Source organism: Vicugna pacos, chromosome 11 (assembly GCF_048564905.1).
Source record: "Vicugna pacos chromosome 11, VicPac4, whole genome shotgun sequence".
Classification (NCBI taxonomy): domain Eukaryota; kingdom Metazoa; phylum Chordata; class Mammalia; order Artiodactyla; family Camelidae; genus Vicugna; species Vicugna pacos.
In genome coordinates this window covers 10,426,530-10,453,683 of record NC_132997.1, presented here as the reverse complement: position 1 = coordinate 10,453,683, position 27,154 = coordinate 10,426,530, and the positions used below count along the sequence as shown (strand labels likewise).

Here is a 27,154-nt window from a genome sequence, read left to right as displayed (position 1 = left end):
CCCCTCCTGATGAGCCAGGTGTCTGGTGTTCCTCTAGAAATCACTAGGCACAGCCTGGAACTCAAAGGTAAAAATTAAAAACTACAGTCAGGCAGCAAAGAGACTGGCAGGACGCATTGGACAAAAGTAGGTCAGAATCAACAAGGAATGGGGAGGGGATAGAACGTGTGCTGAGGACCCTGTCATCAGTGGTGGATTGTCTGTGTTGAGGACTCTCAGTAAGTATGAGTAGATGGATTGGTGTGGACTAAAATGTTGGCCATTGTTTAGATAAGTGTGTGATTTGGACTATATTTATTAGAGGAGGGTTTTTTTTTTCCCTTTCAACATTGATCATTTCTTGGGAGCAGAAAAATATTCTGCCACAGAATATCTAAGTGCAAAAGAGATGCTAAGGGATGATGGTGGTATGAAAAATTTCAGTTCTGCAGGTCCAAGGTTTCCTTAATGAGGTTCAGAGCAGTTGGTACTTAAAATAAAATTAGGTGCTTATAATAAAGACATCATCATATGTACATATCCTTAAAGATACACATATGGTGCTATAAGTGGGCCTGAAATGTGTTCTGCATTCTATAGTCCGATGAAATAAAATCAGTAGCTCAATATGCCTGTCGGCACTATAAACATGATGTAGCTAATGATCACAGAAAGCAAGATCAGCTAGGAAATTTGAGATTGCCTTTTCCAGTGTCAAAGTTATTATTTTTTGCTTTACTTAAAAAGCATTTTTTTTAATTAGGGCTGGTCAGCATCCATTGGTATACGGGGTTAAGTAGATGTGTTCAGATGTTCTAGAAAGTGAATCAGAGCAAAGACTGAGGTTTAGACAGTAGTTAAATGTCCCACCTGTGTGATCAGCATCCACATACTGCTGTACTGAAAATCCTTAAAAGTGAGAACTTCATTAAAGCAATGAAAAGAGAGGGAAAATAATAGCCACAGCTTAGTGGAAGTTTTGTAACATGTGAAAATGACAAAGGGCTATTCATGAGCATATTTTTAAAAACCCCTACACTTTAATAAGGAAAACAACAAACAGACAACAGGTTGCACTCTGTTCCCTGTAGGAGAAGCCATGCAGATGGACTCTTATGTGAATGGGGCTGGAGCTGTAGAATTAGTTAGTCTTGCAAGTAACTCAGTTAAAAACAAATGCAAATGGGATACACTTCTAGAATATCTAAGTAAAAGTCTTGGAAAACTTACTCCTCGATGAAACAATGACAATGGCAAAATTTGTCAAAATTAACCTCTGCAGAACTCTGGAAATTAAACCAAGGCTTCCACCAACTCGGGGAGTGTTTATTTGAGAAAAAAAAAACACCTAAATCTCTATAAAGATAGTGAGTTTTGTGGCATTGTAACTTGATCTACCCCCATCCCCGTATCCTCACCTAAATGGTGGCCTTTAAAAGCAACAGTCTCACAATCAAAGTAGGGGCAGAAGTGATTTGAAGTTACCCAAAAAATCCGCCCCCAGAGAGCTGTCACTATTTGCCCTATCTCAAACTCATCCTTGTGCAAACAGCCTGTCCCCAGAGTGTTTGTGGAAAGCAATCAGCAGTGAGTATTTAATATTAAAACTGCCTGAGGCAGTGGTACCAATAGAGGCTAACTAGATGCTGACTAGGAAACTTAGAAGGCAATATTGGGTAATGAGACGTTCTGGGGGTGAAGGTAGGGTTAAAAAGCTCCAAAAAATTCTGAGAATTGTAGAAGGCCGTACACATGTGTGGCACATGGCAAGGAAAGATCTGAAAAAGTCTTAAGCCTTCAACTCTGGCTCAACTTGAGTTTCTGCATAAGCAATAACTAAAGGCTATGGAAGAGTTGCAGACTGCCTGCCGGTGCTGAGGGCATCCCTCAGCACGCAGACACGCAGCCACCTGGCAACAGCTCAAACGATTAGCTCCAGGCATTGAAAGAAATCACTGTCCAATCATTATTACAGTGATGACAACTAGGCTTTCTGCACACACACTGATCTCATGGCCATGCATGATAAAGAATACAGACTTTACAGAATTTGTTCAGGAAAGTAACTAAATAAATTGATGCAGCAGCAATGACAATGGAAGCAACGATAAACCCTGGAGATGAGGAAAATCTGGCTTTCAGATCTGCCACATTGTAATATTTTATATGTCCAGTTTTCAACAGAAAATTAGAAGATGTACAAAGAAACAGAAAATTTGGCCATAACAGAGGGGAAAATGTAGTCAATACAAACTCCCTGAGGGAGCCCAGATACTGAACTTACTAGACAAAGACATAAATAAACAATTACACATATGTTCAAAAAGCTAACAGAAACCAAGCCTAAATAATTAAATTATGTGAACATCTCATTGTATAGAGAATATCAATAGATAAAATTTATATTAAATACCAACTAGAATTTCTAGAGATACAAATATACTGACTAAAATGAAAACTTGAATAAGAGGTTTCTTTGTAGATATGAACTTTTTCAAGAAAAGTCAGTTAACTTAAAACTACTGAGATTATCCATTCTGTGGAACAGAAAGAAAAAGGAATAAAAAAAAGAACACTGTGTCAGAGATCGGTGGGACACCATCAACAATACCAATGTACACATAATAGGAGCGCCAGAAGGAAGGAGAGGAAAAAAGGGGTAGAAAGAATATATAAAGAAATAATGGCTGAAAACTTCCCGATCTTGATGAAAACATTAATTTTTACATCCCAGCAGCTCAACAAACTCCACGTGGTATAAACGTAGAGACATCTAAAATAGGCACATCAGACTCAGTGTGTCAAAAGACAAGAACAAAGGATTTTGACAGCAGAAAGAGAAAAGTGGCTCAACATATACAAAGGCTCCTCAGTAAGACAGTTGATTTCTCATCAAAAACAATGGAGACCAGAAGGCATTTGGATGGTATCGTCAAAGTGATAAAAGGAAAAGACTGTCACCAAGTATTTTATAGCCAGCAAAACGATTCTTAAAAAAAATTAAAGGAGAAATTAAGACACTCCTACAAAAACAAAATCTGAAAGAATCCATTGCTAGCAGGCCTGCCCTACAAGAAATACTAAGGATAGTCCAGCAGGTGTAAATGAAAGGACACTCACCTGAAAAATAAAGAGCACTACTACATGAGTAAAAAAATAAAACATTACAAATAGAGTATTACATGTAAATGTTTTGTTCTATTTGATGTAAAGGACAACTGCGAAAAACAATACTTATGAAACTGTGTAGATGTGCTTATAAATGCATAAAGGTGTATTTATATGACAGTGACAGCATGAGGAGGGGTAGGGAAAAGATAGATAACAAAGCAAGGTTTTTGTGTACAATTGAAATTAAGTTGGCATTCAAGTGAACTAGATTGCTTTAAAACAAGATGTTAATTATAATCTCCAGGGCAATGGAGGAGAAGGACGAGGAGGAAGAGGAGGAGGAGAAGAAAAAGATAAAAAAAAAACAAATTAAAATGGCACACTTGAAAATGCCTACTTTTTACAAAAAAAGTGTAGTAATAGAGGAATGGGGAAAAAAAGACATATAGAAAGCAGATAGCAGATGTAAGTTTAACCTGATAAGAAATTACATTTATGTAAATGAATTAAACATTCTAATCAAAATACTAAAGGCAGAAATAAATGGAATAGAGAATAGATGAACAACAGGGAATAATCAACAAAAAGAAATGTTGGTTCTTTGAAAAGATCAGCAAAATTGACAAATGTTTAACTAGTACTGAAAAAAAAGAGAAGATTCAAATTAATAAAATGAGAAATAAAAGGAAGGATGTCAGTACTGCCTTTAAAAAAACACAAGGAATATAAGGGAATACCATGAATAATTATATAGCCAATAAATGAGACAATCTAGATGAAATGGATAAATTCCTAGAAGGACATAAATGACTGAAGCTAATTCAAGGAGAAATAGAAAACTCAAATAATCCTACAGTAAGTAGCGACTGAAATAGTAATCCAAAACATTCCCACAAGGAAATGCTAGGCCCGTATGGCTTTGCTGGTGAATTCCATCAACTACTTAAAGAAAAAACAAAAACAAAAACAAACAAAAAAAGAAAACAATGCTTCACAAACTCGTCTAAAAATAAATAGGTGGGAACACTTCCCAATTCATTCAATGAGACTAGTATCACACTTTTACCAAAACCAGACAAAGGCATCACAAGAAAACTAAAGACTATCTCTTATGAATATAAAAGCAAAAATCCTCAACAGAATACAAGCAAATCCAATCCAGTAACATACAAAATAGACCACAATTAAGTGGGATGTATCCAGGTATGCGAAGGCAGTTCAACAAACAAAATTCAATTCATGAAATACACCATATTAATAGAATAATAGATAAAAACTAGGAATAGAAGAGAATTTCCTAAACTTGACAGAGAACATCTATGAAAAACCTGGAGCAAAGATCATACATAATGTTGAAAGACTGAGTTATTTCCTCCCAAAATCAACATTGTACTAGAGGTTCTAGTCAAAGCAACCAGACAAAGAAAATAAATCTTCTAGATTAGAAAGAAAGAAAGAAAACTGTTTCGATTCCAGATGACATGATATTACATATTGAAATCACAAGGAATCCACAAAGAAAAAAACAGAGAGAAAAGAAAAAAATATCCTATTAGAATTAATAACCCAGTCTGGCCAAAATTATGACACAAATCAATACATAAAAAAGTAATTATATTTCCATACTACAGCAGTAAATAATCTAAAAATAAAATGAAGGAAACGTTTTCATTTACAATAGCATCAAAAAGAATAAAATACTTAGAAATATTAAGAAAAATATGTGGAATACTGAGAAAAATGTCTGAAACTTGCATATAGAAAACTAAAATACTACTGATAGAAGTTAAAAATGACCTAAAATAAATGGAAAGCTCTTCTCTGTTCATGGATCAGAAGCCTTATTATTGTTAGGATGGCCATTGTCCTCAAAATGACCTACAGATGCAATGCAACTCCTGCTTTTTGGCAGAAATGAACAAGCTGACCCTAAAACTAATATGGAAATGTAAGATACCCAGAATAGTCAAAACAATCTTGAAAAAAAACAAAGTTTTGATGTTTCCAAATTCAAAAGTCACTAACAAAACTGTAATCCATACAGTGTGGTACTTGCATAAGGGACAGATAAATAGATTGACAGAAAAGAACTGAGAGTCCTTACAAACAAACTCTTACACATAGCCAGTTAAATTTTGACAAAGGTGCCATGACAATCCTATGGGGAAAAAATAATCTTTACAAAAATGATGCTGGGACTCCTGAACATACACCTGGAAAGAAAGAAAACTGAACTTTTATCTTAACACCATTTATGGAAATTAACTCAAAATAAATCAAAGACCTGAAACTATAAAACTTTTAGAAAATGAACAATGAGAAAATCTTCAGGACTTTGGATTACAAATACTTCTAATGTATGACACCAAAAGCACAAACAACAAAAGAAAAAAAATCAAGTAAACTGGACTTCAGTAAAATTAAAAACTTCTGTGCTTCAAAGGACTTCATCAAGAAAGTAAGAAGACAATCCACAGGATGGATGAAATTATTTCCAATATTTTCCAATAAAAGGGGCTTTTTTTCCAGAATAGACAAAGATGACTTAAAATGTGACAATACAAAGACAAATACAATTAAAATGGGCAAAAAATTTGAGTAGATGTTTCTCCAAAGAAGACATACGAATGGGAAATAAGCACATAAAAAGATGTTCAACATCAGTAGGCATTAGGGAAACAGAAATCAAAAGCACAATGACATGCCACTTCATACCAACTAGGATGACAAATATATATGATATATGATATATGAATATGTATCTATAAACCTAGTAATAAAAAGTGTTGATGAGGATGTGGAGAAACTTGACTCCTCATACATTACTACTGGAAATATAAAATGGTGCAGTCACTTTAAAAACTACTTTAGCAATTCCTCAAAATGTTAAAAGTAGAATACATCCCAGCAATTCCATTTTTTGATATATCCTCAAGAGAACTGATAATCTGTGTTCACACAAAAACTTGTCCATGAGCATTCACAGCAGAATTATTCATCATCAACTGATGGATGGATAAGCAATGTGGTATATTTAAACAATGGCATATTATTTGAACACAAAAAGGAATTTGGGTACTGATATATGCTACACCATGGATGAGCCTTGACAACGTCACACTAAATGAAAGATGACAATCAAAAAAGGCAGCATACTGTATGGTTCTGCTTATATGAAATGCCCAGAACAGGCAAATCCGTAGAGGCAGAAAGTAGAGTGGTGGCTGCTGGGGGCTAAGGGAAAGGAAGGTTAGGGAGTGACTTACTAAAGGGTACTGGTTCCTTTTGGGGGTGATGGCTACAAAGCCCTGAAATGTACTTAAAACCCTAACGCACACTTTCAAAGGCTGCATTTTATGGTATTTGAATTATATCTCCATAAAGCTGTTATTCTTGAAGCTGAGCCCACCTATGGAGAAACTGGCACAGCACTGACTGCGGCATCCAGAGGGGGAGTGACCCACCTGCCCACTGTGAAGGAGAGCAGCACCTGACCCAGTGATGGAGGGGCGCAATCTTCTTGCCGACGGACACTGTGAGTAGCACAGACAAGGGGGCCAACAGAGCAAGCTGAGTTAGTGAAACAGGGCAAAGACACAGAGACCTCTCAATAAAACCATTAAGAGTGCACAGTCTCTAGGAGAACACATCTTTGTTTTTTAAATATTTTATATCCTTTTTTTCTACTACCTTTTTAATCTTTACTTTTTAAACAGCTCTATATGTTTACAGTTCTCATTTCATTTTTAATTCTCTTGGTTTTGATCTGTTATTGATTATTCACAGGTTTCAAATATTGTGTTTTGATTTTTTTCTTCTTTTTATTAAGGTTTTTTAAAGACATCTCAATTCGATTGTTATTCTGCTTCAACTTGTTCTTCTATTATTGATTATACAGTGTTTTCAAATCTTCTTTTCCTCCATTCTTTTAAAATTCTCTCTCTCATTTTTAAGTTTTATTTCCACATAGGCTTTAGATAGATAAATAAATAAACTCCTTTAAGGACCACAATAGATAACTGATACTCCTTAAACCATAGTGCCAGAGTGATATGAGCAGTATGAAAAAGCAGAGGAAGTATTCCCAATTAAAAGAGCAAGAGAAATCCCCTGAAAGAACCATCAATGAAATAGACATTGATGACCTACGAGATCAAGATTTCAAAAAAGAAGTGATCAAATTATTGAAGGAACTAAGAGAAAGTGTTTAGAGACATAAAATATGTCAAAACAAAATAGAAACTATAAAGAAGAGTCAAGTAGAATTGGTAAATTCATTGGCTGAAATGAGATCTGACCTAAAGGCTGTACAAATCAGGCTAGATAATGCAGAGGAACTAATAAGTGACCTAGAAGACAGGACAACAGAAAGCACCCAATCAGAACAGCTGAGAAATAAACAAATAAAAAACCATGAAAACAATATAAGGAACCTATGGTATAATATAAAGGATGCCAATCTATGCATAATAGGAGTTCCAGAAGGGGAAGAAAGAACAAAGTGGATGGAAAAGGTATTTAAAGAAATCATGACTGAAAACTTCCCAAACCTAAAGAAGGAATCAGACACCCAAGCACAGGGGGCTCAGAGGTTCCCAAACAGGAAGGGCCTAAAGAGACCCACACCAAGATATATCATAATCAAGATGGCCAGACTGAAGGATAAAGTAATGATTCTAAAGGCAGCAAGAGGAAAACAAAGATTGAGTTACAAGAGAAGGCTCTCAGATGATTTCTCTACAGAAACACTACAGGCCAGAAGGGAGTGGCAAGATACATTCAAAGTCCTGAATGGAAAAACAGATGCAGCCTAGGATACTTTCTGCAGCAAGGCTATCCTTTAGGATAGAATGAGAGATATAGATTTTCACAGAGAAGCAAAAACTAAAAGAATTTAGCAACACTAAACTCATGCTAAAAGAAATATTGAAAGGTCTACTCTAAATAGAAAACAAGCAGGATGCTACAGAAATGAGAACTCATAACTGGAAAGGTGATAACTACCATAAATTACAAATAGAATAAACATGAAATTGTAAAAGAAGACATCTAAATCATTGAGTGGGAGAGGGAAGCAAGAAAATGTAGAGTATTTTTTCTTTCTTCTATTTTTTTAAATTTTTTGTTCTCAGTAGGATAGGTTTGAGATTACATTACTATCTGTTAAGTACACACAGTTAGAGTAATTGGTTAACAGACTTACAAAAAAGTGTAACTACAAGCCAAAAACTTACAAGTGAGTCACAAAAACTAAATACAATCCAAGATAATACAAAGGAAAATTACCATACCACAAAAGTAAGAAGAAAGGAACAAAGAAGAAATACCAAATCAACTGCAAAAATAAGTTCAAAATAACAATAAACACTCATCTATCATTAATTACTGTAAATGTTAATGGACTAAATGCTCCAGTCAAAAGACAGAGTGGCAGACTGAATAATAAAGCAAGAACCTTCAATAAACTGCATACAAGGGACACACTTTAGGGAGAAGGACACATATAGATTGAGAGTGAATGGACGGAAAAGGATATTCCATGAAAATGGAAATGCCAAAAAAGCAGGTGCAGCAGTACTGATTTCAGACAAAATAGATTTTAAAACAAAGGCCATAGAGAAAGATAAATAAAGACATTTTATAACGATTAAAGGAGAATACAAGATGAGGATATTACAATCACTAATATATATGCACCCAACATGAGCACCTAAGTACATAAAACAACTACCAACAGAGATAAAGAGGGAAATTGATGGGAACACAATGTCAGAAATTTTAACACCACATTAACATCAATAGACAGATCTTCCAGACAGAAAATAAATAAGGCAACAGAGAAATTAAATGATACAAGAGAAAAATTAGATTTAGTGGATATTTTCAGAGCATTGCAACCACCCAAAATAAGATATACATTATTTTCAAGTGCACATGGAACATTTTCTAGGATTGATCATGTACTTGGTCACAAAAGAAGCCTCAACAATTTTACGAAGATAGAAATTATCTCAAGCATCTTTATTGACCACAATGCCATTGAAACTAGAAATCAACTACAGAGAAACAAAGGAGAAATAAAGGAAAGCATAGAGATTAAACAACATGCTATTAAAAAACCAATGGGTCAATGATGAAATCAAAGTTGAAATTAAAGAATACCTTGAGACAAATGAAAATGAAAACACAACCACACAAAACCTATGGGATGCAGCAAAAGCAGTGCTAAGAGGAAAGTTTAGGGCAATACAGGCCTTCCTCAAAATAGAAGAACAATATCAAATAAACAATCTAACCCACCAGCAAAAAGAACTAGATATAGAAGAGCAAAAACACCCAAAAGTCAGCAGAAGGAAGGAAATAATAAAGATCAGGGAGGAAATAAATAAAAGAGATTAAAAAATAAAGAAAATAATCAATCATACTAAAAGCTAGTTTTTTTAAAGAGTAAATAAAATCAACAAACCTCAGGCCAAACTCACAAAGAAGAAAAAAGAGAGAGCACAAATTTGCAAAATAAGAAAGGAAAATGGAGAAATTACAACAAATAACATGGAAATACAAAATATCATATGAGAATATCATGAAAAACTACATGGAAGAAAAAGGATAACCTAGAGGAGATGGACAAGTTTCTGGAAACATACAGTCCACCAAGACTGTATCATGAAGAAACTGACCACTTGAACAAACCGATCACTAGGAATGAAATCGAATTAACAATAAAAACCCTCCCTAAAAATAAAAGCACAGGACTGGACAGCTTCACCGGGGAATTCTACCACACATACAAAGAAGAACTCATACCAGTCCTTCTCAAACTTTTCCAGACGATTGAAAAGAAGGAATATTCCCAAACTCATTCTATGAAGCCAACATCACCCTGATAACAAAACCAGGCAAAGACACCACCAAAAAAGAGAATTACAGACCAATATCACTAATGAACACAGATGCAAAAAGTCCTTACCGAAATACTAGCAAATAGAATCCAACAGCACATAAAAAAGATTACACATCATGCTCAAATGGGGTTCACCTCAGGGACACAAGGGTGATTCAACATATGCAAATCAATGTAATACTTCACAACAACAAGAGAAAGGACAAAAACAACATGATCATCTCAATAGATGCAGAAAAGCTTTTGATAAAATTCAACACCCATTTATGATAAAAATTCTCACCAAAGTGGGTATTGAGGGAACATATCTCAATATCATAAAAGCTATATATGACAAGCCTACAGCCAGCATAGCACTTGATGGTGAAAAATTCAAAATCTTCCCACTAAAATGTGGGACAAGACAAGGATGCCCACTATCACCACTCCTATTCAACATAGACTTGGAAGTCCTGGCCACAGCAATCAGGCAAGTAAGAGAAGTAAAAGGGGTCTAAATTGGAAAAGAAGAGGTAAAAGTGTCACTATATGCAGATGACACGATACTATATATAGAAAACCCTAAAAGGTCCACACAGAAACTACTAAAGCTATTTGAGGAATTTAGCCATGTAGCGGGTTACAAGATTAATGTTCAAATATCAGTTGCAATTCTTTACAATAATGATGAATCAACAGAAAAAGAAAGTAAAGAAACAATCCCCTTTAAAATAGCACCCAAAGTAATAAAATATCTAGGAATAAATCTAAACACAGATGTGAAAGAATTATACACAGAAAATCATAAACCATTGGTAAAGGAAATTAAAGAAGACTTTAAAAAATGGAAAGGTATCCTATGCTCTTGGATTGCAAGAATCAATACTGTTAAAATGATCACACTGCCCAAGGCAATCTACAGATTGAATGCAATCCCTATCAAATTACCCCGGACATATTTCATAGAACTAGAACAAATCACAATAAAATTTATATGGAACCATCAAAGACATAGAATTTCCAGTGCATTACTGAAGAAAAAAAAAAAGAGCCTGGAGGAATAACTCTCCCAGACTTCAGACAATGCTGTAGAGTTACAGTCATCAAGACAGCATGGTATTGGTACAAAAACAGACATGTAGACCAATGGAACAGATTAGAGAGCCCAGAAATGAACCCACAAAATTTTGGTCAACTAATCTTCGACAAAGGAGGCAAAAATATACAATGGAATTAAGACAGTCTCTTCAGCAAGATAAACATAAGACAAGATACAATAAACCTCCTAGAAGAAAATACAGGCAAAGTATCTGACATACATCTCAGAAATGTTCCCCTAGGGCAGTCTACCCAAGCAATAGAAATAGAAGAATGAATAAACAAATGGGACCTAATGAAACTTACAAGCTTCTGCACAGCAAAGGACACCATAAGAGAAACAAAAAGACAACCTACAGAATGGGAGAACATTTTTGCAAATGAAACTGACAAAGGTTTGATCTCCAGAATATATATGCAGCTCATATTACTTAATAAGAAACAATCAAATAAACCAACCCAAAAATAGGCAGAAGACCTAAACAAGCAATTCTCCAAGGAAGACATACAAATGATCTATGGGCACATGAAGAAATGCTCAGTATCACTAATTATCAGAGAAATGCAAATCAAAACTACAATGAGGTATCACCTCACACCAGTCAGAATGGCCATCATTCAAAAATCCACAAATGACAAATGCTAGAGAGGCTGTGGAGAAAGGGGAACCTCCTACACTTCTGGTGGGAATGCAGTTTGGTGCAGCCACTGTGGAAAACAGTATTGAGTTTCCTCAAAAGACTAGGAATAGACTTGCCATATGACTCAGGAATCCTGCTCCTGGGCATATATACTGAAGGAACACGACTTCAGGATGACACCTGAACCACAGTGCCCATAGCAGCACTATTTACAATAGCCAAGATATGGAGACAGCCTAAATGTCCATCAACGGATGACTGGCTAAAGAAGTGGTATATTTATACAATGGAATACTACTCGGCCATAAAAACTGACAATATAGGGCCATTTGCAGCAACATGGATGCTTCTGGAGAATGTCATTCGAAGTTAAGTAAGCACGGTAACAAGGAATAAAGAGAAGTTACCTCCAGGCACAGTTATTTTGATTAAAATATCCATACAGAAAGCAAGTCACCCCCACGACTGCTGCCAGGAGGAGCATCTGAGTGTACTAGCCCAGCCAAGCAAAGTAGATTCCGACCTTCTCTCTGTAGAATTTCCTGCAGAAAAACAGAAGATAGTTTCAGAAGACACACATAATCACTCTGTAGCTTCATCCTCATGTTAATTTCTTTTTTCTTTTTTGGGGGGCATAATTAGGTTTATTTATTTGTTTTTTAAATGGAGGCATTGGGGATTGAACCCAGGACCTCACGCATGCTAGACATGCACTCTATCACTGAGCTATACCCTCCCTCCATCATATTAATTTCTGATTCTAAATCAAGGGGGCTTTAAGTTTAAACCTCTGATTCAATTCACACTTTAAACATAGGCGTTTTCATAGCAGCCCCAAAATTCTACCTTGAAATAAGAAGTATTTTACGTATCATAGAAGTACAGATCACTGGTTCACCTGCTGAAGAGAGATAAATGAGAACAGAGCAAAGGAGGGGACGAGGCCGACTCCGGAGCAGATGCAGGGGGTCATCACCACTCACTGGACAGTCTGGCACATTCAACAAATCCCCCCAAAGATCATTCTTAACAGGCTTGACACAAGTGGACATCAACAACTGGCTCAGTCACCTGCTCCTGCCTTATCTCGGGAACGTCCCTGGAGCAAATGCATCGTAAACCACAGATAATAAGGAAATGGCTGATAATGTTAATAACTGGGAGTGCAATGTCTCTCAGACAAAATATTTATAAAACCCATTGTGGGAATTGGAGAGGGCAGGAGGGATGGGACTGAGGAAGGCACTGCCCTGTATTCTTTGTATCTAGCACGTCTGTTGTTCACAGGTTTTAAAAACTCTTCAATGTTTCTCAGTTAATCTGGAGTAGATGGAACAGACCAGGGAGGCAAGATTAGAAGAAAGGAGGCAGGGCATGAAGCGGTGCCAGTCTGATCCTGAAAGGGAGACAGACACAGACAGGCAGACACAGAGGGTTTAGAGATGAGGCGGAACAATGAGACGGCTGCTCAGGTGAGTCTTGCTGTTGCTGATACTTCCTTCAACTGGCTCACTGCTGACTCGGCAGTGCTGGGTAAAACCTGTGGATTTCCTCAGCTCTGAGTTCTCTCTGAGGCTTCCAGCTCAGTCTGGAGCTGAGATGAGCTCCGTGGGCTTAGCCTAGGGGGGACTCATCTCTGAGAACATCCTGGAGTCCTTGGAAACTTCACGCAGGAACCCCCTTGGGCTGGGCCAGCGCTCACAGGGCTGCTGTGAGACCAGCTCCATTGTCAGAGACCTGGGCGTGGACCATTCCATGGGGAAAAGGGCTGAGCCCGATGCCAAATCAGATAGGAGGGACAAAGTGTGTTCATTCTCATGTGACTGGGCTTTGTGGCTTGGCTCACGGGATGGCAAGCTCAGGATGGTGTCTGGCAGAGAAAACCCTGGCAATGGGTTTGAGATGTCTTGGACTCTTTCTTTTTAAGCTATTTGTAATATATTTTTATCAACTATCCGTCCTGAAAATGCCAAATTCAAAACTGAAAGAATGTTAGAAGTTGCCTGCTCCAACTGGCCAATGGTAAACACACCCTGCTACAGTTACAGAGCTGGTCAGGCAGCCTCTGCCTGGATATTTACAGTGATGGGGAGTTCATTACTTCCAAAGTTTACATGTCGGCAAGAAGGTCAGAAAGAATTTTTGAACCTTAAACAGATGTCTGCCCCCTAGTCCTTGCTGAAAGGCTAGAAATAATGAGAATCCCTTCAAAAGCAGTTTTGTCTGATTGTTATCTCTCTCTGTCAAAAACACCCCAATTCTTAACATCAATTTTTTAAAATTCAGCTTTGATTTCTTTTTATCAAACTTATACCATACATTCAATAAAGAGTCAAACAGTTCTCGAACACCGATTGTAAAAAGGAGCAGTTCCCAACAACCGCCCCATTTCCTGGCCAGAAGCAACCGCGTTCAGCTCCAACTGCTTACTCTTGGAATAATTACTCCCTTTCTCTGACTAATATCCTTGTATCACAGCCTACTGAGTTTTTCAGCTTTATGTATCACCTATTTAACTTTCTATTTTGGAAAATGAAGATTAAGCTCTCTTTCAAACCCCATCTCATCTGCACACCCAAACCTTCATTCTTCCAACCTTTTGATACAATTACATTATAATTTTCATCAGCTCGGTATCCTTGCTTTCCATTATTAGGACTCTGTAAAGACTGTTCACAGCTGTAGCAAGTTGTCTGCTAGACTTACTTTTTTCTTCCCTACTTTGTTTTTCCTGGAGTTAATAACTGTCTTGGTGGTTCATAGCTTATATTTCTGTGCACTTAACAATTCAACCCCAGACCTCTTAATGAATAACTTTCTCAATACTTTCCAATACATTGTCTACAAATTTCATCTCCTTGAATAAATCTCTTCAGATCTCCTTCAACCTGGATTAACGACATGCTAGTCTTGTCACAGAGCTCAAGGGGCCACTAGTGGGAAGCAACAAGGGAATACATGGACCAGGAGCAGGGAAAAGATCAACATAATTTCCTTAGCAAAACATACTTCAAATAGTGGGAAAATTGCTTTCTTTACAAACACAAACACACACACAAACCCCAAAAGCCCATAAAGAATGATTAAAGAGCCATCAAACCCATTGCCCTGCCTTCAAATTATGTATAACATAAAACAAAAATAACAGAAAGAAAATATCATATAAATATGAATCTCAAGGGTGATGGGGTACACTCAGTGGCAGAGTGTGTGCTCAGCATGCATAAGGTCCTAGATTCAATCTTCAGTAACTCCATTAGAAAAAAAATTAAAAAGAAAAGAAAAATGTATCAACTTTAAATATTTACATATTTACAAAATATCCTCTTTTAAAGCTGTGTTCTACAGGATAACGCGGGTTAATGAGACAGTGCCTCTTCATAACTGTGATCCTGCTGATAACTGAGGGAGGAAATTGGAGTATGACCACATGAAATAAAATCCGTTATGAAATAATAATCCCGGGTGACAATAATTATTTGCTGCTGTCATCACAAAAAAGAGAGTCAACTGGACATTATGTACCTTATGACAGAAGTACAAAACTTCACATAACAAGTATTCTTGCACAAAGTTGAACCTCAGTCAGATCAAGCTTTTAGGGGAGGATCAAATCACTTAGCTAAAGCAAATACATACGATGGAGAAACAAGTCTAACACCACAGGGGAGAATGAAATCAGCCAAACAGGAAATAAAGAAACCCCTCAGCAATTTCAAGGAAAATGAGACACAGGAAAATTATAGATTAGAACCCATTTGAGAGATATGCTAGCTGCAATGTCTGAACCTAGTCTGGATCTTGATTTCAACCACAAAACTACTTAAAAGTGTATTTTTGTGACAATCAGGGAATTATTTTGTACTTCTTTACATGTTTGAATCTTTCCATAAAGTGTGAAACAAACAAAAACACTTCAGCGTTTTAAAACCCTCACTATGAAGGTTAAGAGGTTTGCCCAAGTAGGTGGGCACCAGCATGGGGCACTGAGATTAGAAAGAACAGGCACCTGGCTCCAGGACGACCTGGGGCTACCTTGACCTTCCTCTTCTCCTCACCGTCCACAGCCAGCCCATAATTGCATCCTGTCAGCTCCACTCCCCAAACACATTCCTCCCTGGCTCCCACCATCTCTCATCTGGCCCACTCCAAGAGCCTCCGACCCGGTCTCCCTGCTTCCTGGGTCCCTGCAATTCATTCTCCACATTATCTTTGCAAAATGTGAGAGAAAATTAATTTAGTGCTTAAACTATCATGACTGCTTCTCACTGCACTTAGAGTCTACACTCCTTTCCGTGCTCCTGATGCCCTTCTAAACATCGCGTCTCATCACTCTCACCAGCTCTGGCTCCAGTATCTCCTCAAACCTGCTGAGCACATTTGTGCCTCGGGGCCAATGGACAAGCTGCCTCTATACCTGGGGTGACTTTTCCCAGATCCTCAAAGTCCAGCCTCCTTATCGCCATCTCAGCTCATATGTAACCTACTCAAAGATAGCTTTCTTGACCCATTTACCCCCAGTCTCCCATCTTGACACTGTTATTTCCTTCATTTCAATCTGACATTGTTTCCTTATTCGCCCGGTTATTTTTGTTTGCTCGGTTGTCCTTGGCCTCCCTCCCCCCAGCAGCCTTGCCCAAACAGCATAAGCTCCCGGGGAGCAGCCGGCACTGGTGCTCTGAGAAGACACATGCTGAGTGCGACATTACAGTCACGTGGTGCAGAGAAATGGTGTCGAACAGCAGATACAGCAAAGCAGTGAAAATTTCTCTCTTATTTTATAATTTAAGCGAAATCTAACATTTACTCCTGTTTAATGAAGAATTTGGTAGGTCTTTGTTCCCAGTTCCTGGACGGCAACCACTAAAGCCTTGAAATTTCCCAAGATAGGAGTGTCTTTGCTATTCATGGTGGAACCTTGGATGGCTTGTGTTCATAAGATGACTCAGGATGGGGACTGGCCAGCCAGAGACAGCAACCATGTGATTAGAAGCGTGGGGCTTTGAGCTTTGTGACAAGTGAGTGACCACCAGTAGAGGAAGGGGCTCAACGGTTAGGGCTAAGGAAAGGTTTGACTTACAGTTAGGGTTTGGGTTAGCCATGTCGGTAGTGACCCAATAAATCATGGCTTTGTAATAAAGCCTGCAGTAAAAACTTGGGGCAACAAAGCTCAGAGCTCCTGTGAGCTTCCTGGTTGCTAACACTCTTGGAGGACTGTCACACTCACATGCCATGAGGACAAGTCTAAGTGCTTCCCACTGGAGTGCTCTCCACAACAGCTCACCTGATGAGATCTAAGGGCTGCTTCTTGTCTATGCTTCGAGGAGGAGCCCATTCCCTGTACAGAAGGCCCTGTTCACTGGGGTAGCTGAGGTCCTCTGACAGAGGCTGAAGTTGCACTGGGAAGCAGAAGCAGACAGCTGAGCATCACTGTCACCACGTGTTCACATGTTCTGTTGATAAAATGTGGTGGTAACACTTCGTTGTCATTTGTAAATAAGGGGCCCTCAGTTGCCAGCAGGGATTGAGGTACCATATAATTTTTCATAATTCTCACCCAGGTTTAATATTGACCCCTTGAGGGTCACTTGCAAATGTGGGTGGAAAGGAACGCTTGGATGTTACAGTCCTAAGACCACCGTGGGTACCTGGTGAGAGCCTTGCAGATGCTTAATGTCCTACAACCAGGCCAGTCTTCCACAGCAAAAAAAACTGGGCCACCCAAGTGCCCAAACTACTGCAGTGGAGGTTCACCTGATGGTCCAGCCCCCTCCTTGGACACCCAGAGGAACCTGGACTCTGGCAGGTTAGGAGCAGGGTCAATTCTAAAACCCAGGCTTATTGTCCTCACAATTCAGTAGTTATTCGGTGACAGCACATGGAATATAAACAACAAAGAACTTGACATGATGTTATATTTTTAGCTTACTCAAGAAACAAAATTTAAATCTAGTCATTCTCCTTCCCAACTGACCTACTTTCCTTTCTCCTGTACTAGAAGCAGATTATTACCCACCCAGCCTTAACATGGGTCCTGACTCCACTTACCTCCTCCCAAACACCACATGAGATTATTCTTCAGCCTGGATGTGGGACCAGCAATTACAAGAGGCTTTAGTGGAAAAGAACTTCTTATGTGCAGATGCCCACTAAACACTGTAGAATCCTGGTGTCCCACATTAGTAAACATGACAGCTGTTTGCAAGTGTCCCCAAAGTTCATTTCAGACTCTCACTGCTAATTTTGCTGGGACATAATATGAAACATGTGGACTGCTGGGCTGGACTGCTATGCTGGGTCTCTGATCCAGGTAGCTCAGTGTCTGCTCCCTGCACCCAGCTCCCTGTTGTGTTCATCCATGTGCATCAAGCAGCTTTTTAGTGTCCATTTTAATGTCTTAAACAGTGCATTTCAGTATTGTCTTCATCCACAAATACGTGTACTGCAGAGTAGTAATGTTCAATCTCAGTCTTTGCTTTCTTTGGTCTTAGAGAGTCAGATAAATGGATAGCAAAGATAACAAAGTCATACAGCACTATAACATAGTATTTCATTTATTTCAATGACAGGATCTATTTAAAGAGCTTAGATAAAACATCCTTGCATTTATGGCATCATTAAGCGTCTGAAGCTGTTACATTTTAAAAACTTCATTTCAGGCGAGATGTTATCAGTTAGAGAAGCGCTTCTGAATTTGAGGGGTTGCTGTCATCTCAGACGGAGTCCCTAAAATATGTCAGCACTGCAGTATTGCCATCATGACAAGAACCCAGACAGATGAAATTTGGAAAGTCCTGTGGCTTTCTAGTGCACAGACAGAAAATGGTATTTCAGAGGGAAAAGCCTGAATTACAGAAAATGATAAATGGAATGGTCTAACATGCATTTCCCTTTCAAAGAACTAATGCTTCTTTGGTCGATAATAACATCTGTCAGTAATTATGAAGAGAGCTGACAGATGCATAGTACTTAATATTAGGCAGGGCTGTTCTAACATTGACACAGATTCATTAATCCCCATAGCAACTCTACAAGGTGGGTACTACAATTATCCCCATTTTATGGATGAGGAACTTGATAAACACAGAGGCTAAATGACATTTACAAGGTCGACAGTGAGAAAGCAGCACAGGTTTTCCAGCTTGAGTCTACGCTCTCGGCCACTTCTCTTTTTTTTTTTTTTTTTTTTTGGTGGCGGGGAGACGATAAGGTAATTCTGGTGAGGGGTGGGGAGGTAATTAGGGTTATTGGTCTATTTTAGAGGAGATGTTGGGGGCTGAACCCAGGACCTTATGTGTGCTAAGCATGCACCCCATCACTTGAGCAGTACCCTCCCCTCTCGAGTCTATGCTCTTAGCTGCTAATCCTCACTGTCCCACATGGTAAATCTGGGGGAACTACAGTTCATTCATTCACTCGTTAAACTCAGCCTTCCCGGTGCCTGGGATTCAGCAGTGAACAGGACAACATGGTTCCTGCCTTAAATGAGCTTGTCGCCTCTTGACATATTATCTTCATTTTACCAAGGAAGAAACAAGGTCAAGAAGTTTAGCCTTTTCCTGTTAACACCGGAGGAGATATGAGGTGCTTTATTTCATTTCTGCCATTTGACTTACACCATGGGGAGTTGTGAGCTGGTGTTGAGATGAGTTAAGTCCGTGGGACCCAAGGCCATGATCGGAGCATTGAGATGAGTTACAGCTGTGGGACCGAAGGCCACGATTGGAGCATTAAAATGAGTTAAGGCCATGGGACCCAAGGCCACGATCAGAGCATGTTTGTAGTATGCAATAAATATTTGCTCCACGCATTGGTCAATTATATAAGATTTAGAACAAAGAAAATAGAAGTACACATGTGCTAGAGATATTCTGTAAGCCTAATGAACAAAGAAACTCAGACCACGCATATGCTGACAGAAAACAGATAAAAGCAGGACAGGTGCATCATAGGGCCCACCTCCCTGTGGCAATAAAGTGTTGTTAACCCCATGGTGTCTCTGGCTGAAGTCTGTCCAGCAGTATGGCAACTCCTTGTGCATTTTTTTCATTTGGGCCGCTCACCTCCTAGAACCCCACATCAGCCTCCCTCGGCTGACACTTGGCGTAGTCGGCAGGATGAGGTGAGTGCCCCTTCTGAACCCCTGCCCCTGACGGGGATGCTCTGATGGAAGCAAAGTGGCCCCCTACCTCTGTATGGTACCCGGTGGCAGACTATTTGCTGACGTGGGCTTAACCTGAGGATTGGGACACAGTGGTGCCCCAGCCATATGATGTCCGGAGGGCATTGGAGCTGTTAGAAAATATTGTCCCTTTAGTCCACCGAGAGGCAGCCGGGAGGGTGGCCTGGATGATCTTATCTGTTTTTCGGCATGCTAGCCAAGACATGAGAGATTTACGGATGCAAGTGGAGGAGTTGCAGTGCAAAGAAGAGGCGCTTAAGCAGAGACCCAGCACAGCAGAAAGATGTCTGTGTGGTCCTAGCTCTACTGCCTCTGAGAGCAGCTATGCCTGTGTAGCTCCGGTTCCACCGCCCCTGGGAGCGGTAAGCCCGACCACTCCCCCCATTCCACTGCGTCTACGGCCAGTGGTGAGGCAGCAGATGGAAATGGAGGAGCCCATGGCTCAGGAAGGAACTCCTGCGGGACCATGGCGAGTGACATACGAGTAAATGGACCACGTATTTGGACTTGGCGCTAGTTATCCGGGAAATGGGCATGCGTCACATGATGTTTTCTTTGCATTTCCGTAGTCCAGATGATGAGCTCCTTACAGCTCGAATGAAAGATTTGATTTTGGGTAATGGCCCAACGTGAACGTTTTGGACTATGGCGGCACTACTAGCACTGTATGTAGACCGCCCCATTCATGAAGTAACTGAGGCTCTGGTTCATCTGTGGGACATAGAGGTGGGCCGAAAGAGGGTACGTGCTGCCAAGACTCAAGGTGAGTCCAAGACCCCCTCCTCCCGTGCAGTGACACAGAAAGTGAAGTCCACACCAAGGAGGAAAAAGGGGAATGCTCCAATTTTAGGAGGGCCCCAAAAGCTAGATCACCGGCAGATATGGTGTGATTTACTGGCAGCTGGCCTGGACCGTGTAAAATTAGATGGCCAGCTGTTGGAGGTGCTGATGGCCTTACGGAAGAAATTACGGCCTGAGCAACAATATACTCCATTGCCAACCTCCCATCAGGCCCAAGAGGTGGCCTTTGCTGATTTCCTCCCAGACTAGGAGGAAGGCCAAGGTGTTCGGGACTTGGGGCACCCCGATGACTGGAGGCCACATGTTGAGCTGACTATTCACTGGTCGCCCATGAATAAACAGCGAGTGCTGGCACTAGTAGACACAGGAGCTGAAATTACATTGGTGCATGGAAATCCGGAGCATTTTCAGGGACCATGGGTTGATATAGAAGAATATGGAAACAAATAAATGTGTGTTAAACGAGTGGCTCTGATTTTGGGCATTGGCCGTCTGCTCCCTGCTGCATATGAAGTGCATATATCCCCAGTAGCTGAATACATTCTGGGGATAGACATTTTGCAAGGATTGCAAATACAGATGACTCAAGGGGAATTTTGCCTGAGAGTCCGTGTGGTGAAAACAGTTATATGGGGGCATCCACATCATGCACCTTTGATTTTGCCACAGGCCACACGAATGGTGAATGTCCGGCAATATCGATTGCCTAGAGGCCATGAGAAAATAGGACAGACTATTCTGAAGCTTGAGGAAGCCGGTATAATTCGGGCTACGCATAGCCCATATAACTCTCCAGTATGGCCGGTGCGGAAGCCAGACGGCTCCTGGAGGATGACAGTGGACTATCGGGAACTGAATAAAGTCACTCCCCCCATGCATGCAGCTGTGACGAATATAACAGATTTGATGGACCAACTGTCCCATGAACTGGGTACTTGTCAATATGTGGTTGACCTGGCTAAAGCATTCTTCTCAATAGACATAGCCCCTGAGAGCCAAGAACAGTTTGCCTTCACCTGGGAAGGCAGACAATGGACATTTGTTGTGTTGCCGCATGGATATCTGCACAGCCCTACACTGTGTCATGGCCTGGTGGCCCAGGACCTGGCTACATGGAGCAAACCAGATACCATTCACTTGTTCCATTATATTGATGACATAATGCTAACCTCTGATTCTCTTTCAGATTTGGAAACCAGTGCCACAGCGCTGTGAGAAGCCCTGGCGGGCTGGGGGTGGGCCATAAACGAGGACAAAGTGCAAGGACCTGGATATTCTGTCAAATTCTTGAGTGTTGTCTGATTGGGTAAGACAAAAGTGCTGCCTGAAGCAGTAATAGACAAAATCCAGGCATATTCCTGCCCTAAAACAGTTAAAGAGTTACAGACTTATTTAGGTCTTTTGGGATTCTGGCGGGTGTTTATTCCTCATTTGGCCCAAATAGCCAAACCCCTGTATAAACGGATTAAAAAGGGAAAAGTCTGGAATTGGTGTGATGAGACCGAATGTGTATTTGTTAAAACTAAAAGGGCAGTGGCCCAAGCACAAGCACTGAGCACTATAGATCCAGACATCCCTTTCTGGTTGACAGTCCATGTGGACAATGATGGATATGGCTGGGGCTTATGGCAGAAACATGGGCAGCGGAAAGTGCCCATAGGGTTCTGGTCTCAGTTGTGGAAAGGGGCTGAATGTCGTTATTCTTTGATTGAGAAACAGTTGCTAGCAACTTATGCATGCTTGATTGCCACTGAATCCCTGACGGGGAGGCAAGAGGTCCAAGTGCGCACCACATACCCCATTGAAGGATGGGTGCAGACATGGGCAAAGCAACCCCGATCGGGAACTGCCCAAACCCCAACTCTGACGAAGTGGGGTGCTTATTTGGAACAGAGAGCCCAGTACACCACTAGCCCCTTGGCTGCAGAGTTGCAACAGGTGTTAGGGCCTATGAAATTTGTTGCACCTGATGTACAGACGGTCCCACAACAAGGGGTGGACCCTGTGCCCTGTCCCTTTCATGAAGGGAAAGGGCCACCCCTGGGAACTGCTTGGTATACTGATGGATCTTGTAAGGGCAGTCTGCCCACTTGGATTGCAGTAGCACTGCACCCTGCCACTGAAGCCTTCTGGTATGAGACCGGAGAAGCCCAATCCAGCCAATGGGCTGAGTTATGGGCAGTATGGCTGTTATTGATGAATGAACCTAGCCCCTTGCAGATTTGTAGATAGTTGGGCTGTATATCGAGGCCTTACATTGTGGATACCCCAATGGTCCCTGCAAGACTGGATGATTGGGCACCGGCCCCTGTGGGGACAACAGATGTGGAAACAGTTATGGGACAAAGGCCAAGAAGTCCAGTATACTGTTTATCACATACCAGGGCACCGCCCAGCCCTGGTACCGGGCAATGATGCTGCTAACGTGCTAGCCCAACTCCGCCCTGTACAGGCTATGGTCCCAGGACCCAATATAAGTCCCTGGCTCTATAAAAAACTTGGTCACATTGGCTTATACACAATAAGGCAGGTAGCTGAACAGTGGGGCCTGCACCTGAGCCACAGTGAAGCCAAAGATGCCGTGCGGCAATGTCCATGGTGTGCTAAGCACCACCCGCACCGACGGCGATGGCCCCAACAGATGGGGAAGATTGCACGGGGAATTCAGCCATTGCAGCTATGGCAAATAGATTACGTAGGCCCCTTTGCTCTGAGTACGGGCTTGCGGTACCTGCTGACAGCGGTAGACACCGCTACTGGTCTAGGTTTTGCTCACCATGTGCCCCGAGCTACACAAGACGCTACTATTAGAGCACTGGAAGTTTTAAGGGCCTTCTATGGGACTCCCTTAGAAATACAAAGTGATAGAGGGACCCCTTTCACTGCCCAACAGATACAGGTATGAGCCCACTGGAAAAGTTATTGCAAGGGACTATTCGGAGGCTCAGAGTTGGGCCTGTGCAGGATGCCTCCGATGTCTCAATAGTGGGGCATGCGTTAATATTACGCACCCCCAGGGTGTTAAACTCAGAAAAACAGGACACCTGGACATGAAAGAATCAGGTCCAGACTGAAGGCCCCTGGCTAGCCCTTTTGGAACCGTGGGGCAATGGGCTAGAGAAAGCCCTGCAGGTAACCCTACGAGTGGGGGAACGGCCTTTTGATGTGCAGGTTACTTTAGGGAAAACAGGAGTGTCCCTACTTAAAGGAGCAGAAGCCCTACGGCTTTGGGCAATTCCACTGATAGCTCTTGAAGCTCTCCCAGAGTGTAATCAAACTAGTGTGGGCGGGTTGGTATGGTAACACCGCCCAGGGCGAACAGCCCTTCCTGCCACTGTACTCTCACAGGATGAGAAAGTGGCTTGCATCCTCCCAGAAGGGAAAGATTTGCCAATCATGTTGTCCACCTCTGCCCTGTCCTTCCGTCCAGGGTAACAGCAAATACCAAGTTCTCCTGGGCACACACATTCGCGTGAGTCCACAACGTCTCTCACTGTTGGGTCTGTACTGAACTTCCTGTAGACACAGGAGATGGACTGCCGTGGCACCTCCACCACGCGTCCAGAGCTAATTGGAGCACCTTGATTCAATAGAATGCCAACAGGACAGCGAGATCGCCCTGGGACTTGCGGCGGCAGACTATTGAAGAAATATTCCGACGTGAGCGGGGCAATGCCCCCCCCACCTGGAAGGACTGTATGGAATGGGTGGGAACGGATGAATAGTATTCATGTGAACGTGAGGAATTTAAGCCCCCTCTGTATTGAGCAGCGGTTTGAACATGAGGCTCCAAACCGCACAGTGGGGTGGCTCCCAGAAGAGCTGTGTGCCAAAATCACTTATAATGTAAATGCCTCCACCTGGTGGGATGGACGACCTCTAATTGGCACAAAGCCCACTGATTTCCTGCCACCAGGGTATCTGTGGGTATGTCGCACCTACGGATGGTCTTATCTCCCAGCTAAATGGACAGGGCGCTGTACTTGGGGTAGAACTTACTTGCCCGGACATATCCGGCCCACTTTAACAGAGGGCCCCACAAATTGGGATCCACTGTACACACAGTGGCACCGGGGGAAGCATGCAGCTTGGTGGTTTTATCCCATGGCCCTGTTCCTGCCTGGTGCTAGGACCATCATTGTTGAATTGCAGGTAGAAGCTTTAGCTCAGCACATATCTGCTGTACTGAATGTTACTAGAAAAGCTATAGAGGAATTGTTAGATGAGACTACCCAGATGCGAAAGGTAGTCTTACAAAATAGAATGGCATTAGATATTCTCACTGCAAGCCAGGGTGGCACATGTGCTATGTTACATATTGAATGTTGTATCTATATGCCAGATCACCAGAAGTAAGTAGTTAAGGCATTGCATGAAATAGATGAGGAATTGGATCGCATAGATCATGTAACTCAAGACCCCCTTAAGAATTGTTGGTCACCCTTGACGTCCTCCTGGAGATGGAGCCTAACTGTCCTGGCTATTGTTGCTGTTTGTGTATTGGTAGGATGCTGTATTCTGTATTGTTGTTGTGGTCTTTGGGCACAATGCTCCGTCCTGTGGGCTAAGGTTCCTACGACCTAGGGGGTGGAATGTGAGCTGGTGTTGAGATGAGTTAAGGCTGTGGGACCCAAGGCCACGATCAGAGCATGTTTGTAGTATGCAATAAATATTTGCTCCATGCATTGGTCAATTATATAAGATTTAGAACAAAGAAAATAGAAGTACACATGTGCTAGAGATATTCTGTAAGCCTAATGAACAAAGAAACTCAGACCACGCATGTGCTGACAGAAAACAGATAAAAGCAGGAAAGGTGCATCATAGGGCGCACCTCCCTGTGGCAATAAAGTGTTGCTAACCCCATGGTGTCTCCGGCTGAAGTCTGTCCAGCAGTATGGCAACTCCTTGTGCATTTTTTCGTTTGGGCCACTCACCTCCTAGAACCCCACATCAGCCTCCCTCGGCTGACACTCATGTATAACTGAAAAATTGTGCTCTACACTGAAAATTGATACAACATTGTAAACTGACTATAACTCAAAAAAAAAAATTTAGAAAATGAAAGAAAGAAGAATCAGATAACTGAAAGCTTATCTAGCACATACTGAATTCTACTTCGGGGAAGAGTGTGGTACTCAGCATTTAATGTGAAATTGATAATACTCCTGAATATAAACAAAAGACACAGGCATATGGAAACGCATCTTAAAAGAGGAAAGAATCCAGTCCAGCCTCTTCATTTTACAGGAAGGGAGACTGAGACCTGGGATCTGTCTTCCTGGCAATCAGCAGCAAAGCTCACCTAGTCCTCATGTCTTGCACTATGTCAAATGCCAACAGATCTGTACTAGGCCTATATTCATAAAAGTCACTTCTGCATTTTTCCAACAGTAGGTAATCTAAGTGTCTTGCAAAATAGTCTTCCCAAAGAGTCAGGAAATCATATCATTTTGTTGAAATGCAAAAAGATTAATTTTTGTATTAAAACAGCTTGAGCTTTATTCTCTCCATTTAAAAAGTGACATGTCAAATCAATGTTTTGATATTTTAAAACCTATTAAGAGTACAGAAAAAAATTAAAATTTTCTTCAATCACAACAGAGATAAGCTTATTTCCTGAAAATATTTAATGTTGATTTTTCTAAATTAATGATTCTGGTCATATTCCTACAAATTTAAAAATTCTAGTGGATGGTTACATGGCGATATGAATTCTGAGTTGTAACAATATGCATTCTGTGTAAATAATCTTCAAGGTCGTCTGCTTAAGGCAATTTAACGAGTCCCTATCTTACAAGAATGACATTGATTTCATCAAAACTTCATACTGCACTAAAAAACAACTGAATCCTTATTACTGCAAATCAAATTCATATATATCATATATATATACATATCGAATATGTATCAGAAATAAGCCATCCTCTTTAGTATTCAGAGCTGATTCTCCTAAGCTGTCATTGTGAAAGCACATTTTTTTTATTGAACACCTCTTGGGTGCTTTGTATACAAGGCATCTAACTCTCACAGTCAAGACAATTTAAAAAACTACTCAAATTTCACAAATGAGGAAATGTCCTTAAGCCATTAATGGCAACTTACATATTCATCATCAGGAAAGAAAAGAGTCAAGATTTTAGTTTCATTATTCACTGACAATTTTTTCTTCCGTACTAAAACTACATAAAACCAATTCAGACTTTTTAAATTTTTCTCTCAATAAGCACCACTAGAGAAAAACAAGCAATGAGTCATTAGCAGTGGTTGGACTTTCAAAACTCACTTTTCTTTTGCATTATAATCATTTTTAATATTTTGTTTTTACTGCTTGCAGAACACTAGAATAAATAACAATAACTTTTTAAGTCATTAGCCGAGAATAAAACATTTGTGAAAATGTACAATTTTAATTTATGCCACTCTGTCTCACATTCTCACTGGTGTCTCACCTTTGAA

At 40.7% G+C, this 27,154-nt stretch overlaps 1 long non-coding RNA gene across 1 annotated transcript in view; it reads right to left on the bottom strand.

Annotated features, from left to right (window-relative positions):
* Positions 1-27,154, bottom strand: part of LOC140699632 (uncharacterized) — a 48,574-nt gene that overhangs the window by 7,460 nt on the left and 13,960 nt on the right. Inside the window, exon 3 of the long non-coding RNA XR_012077869.1 lies at positions 12,120-12,254. This is a non-coding gene — a long non-coding RNA (uncharacterized lncRNA). The remainder of the gene's footprint in view (positions 1-12,119; positions 12,255-27,154) is intronic.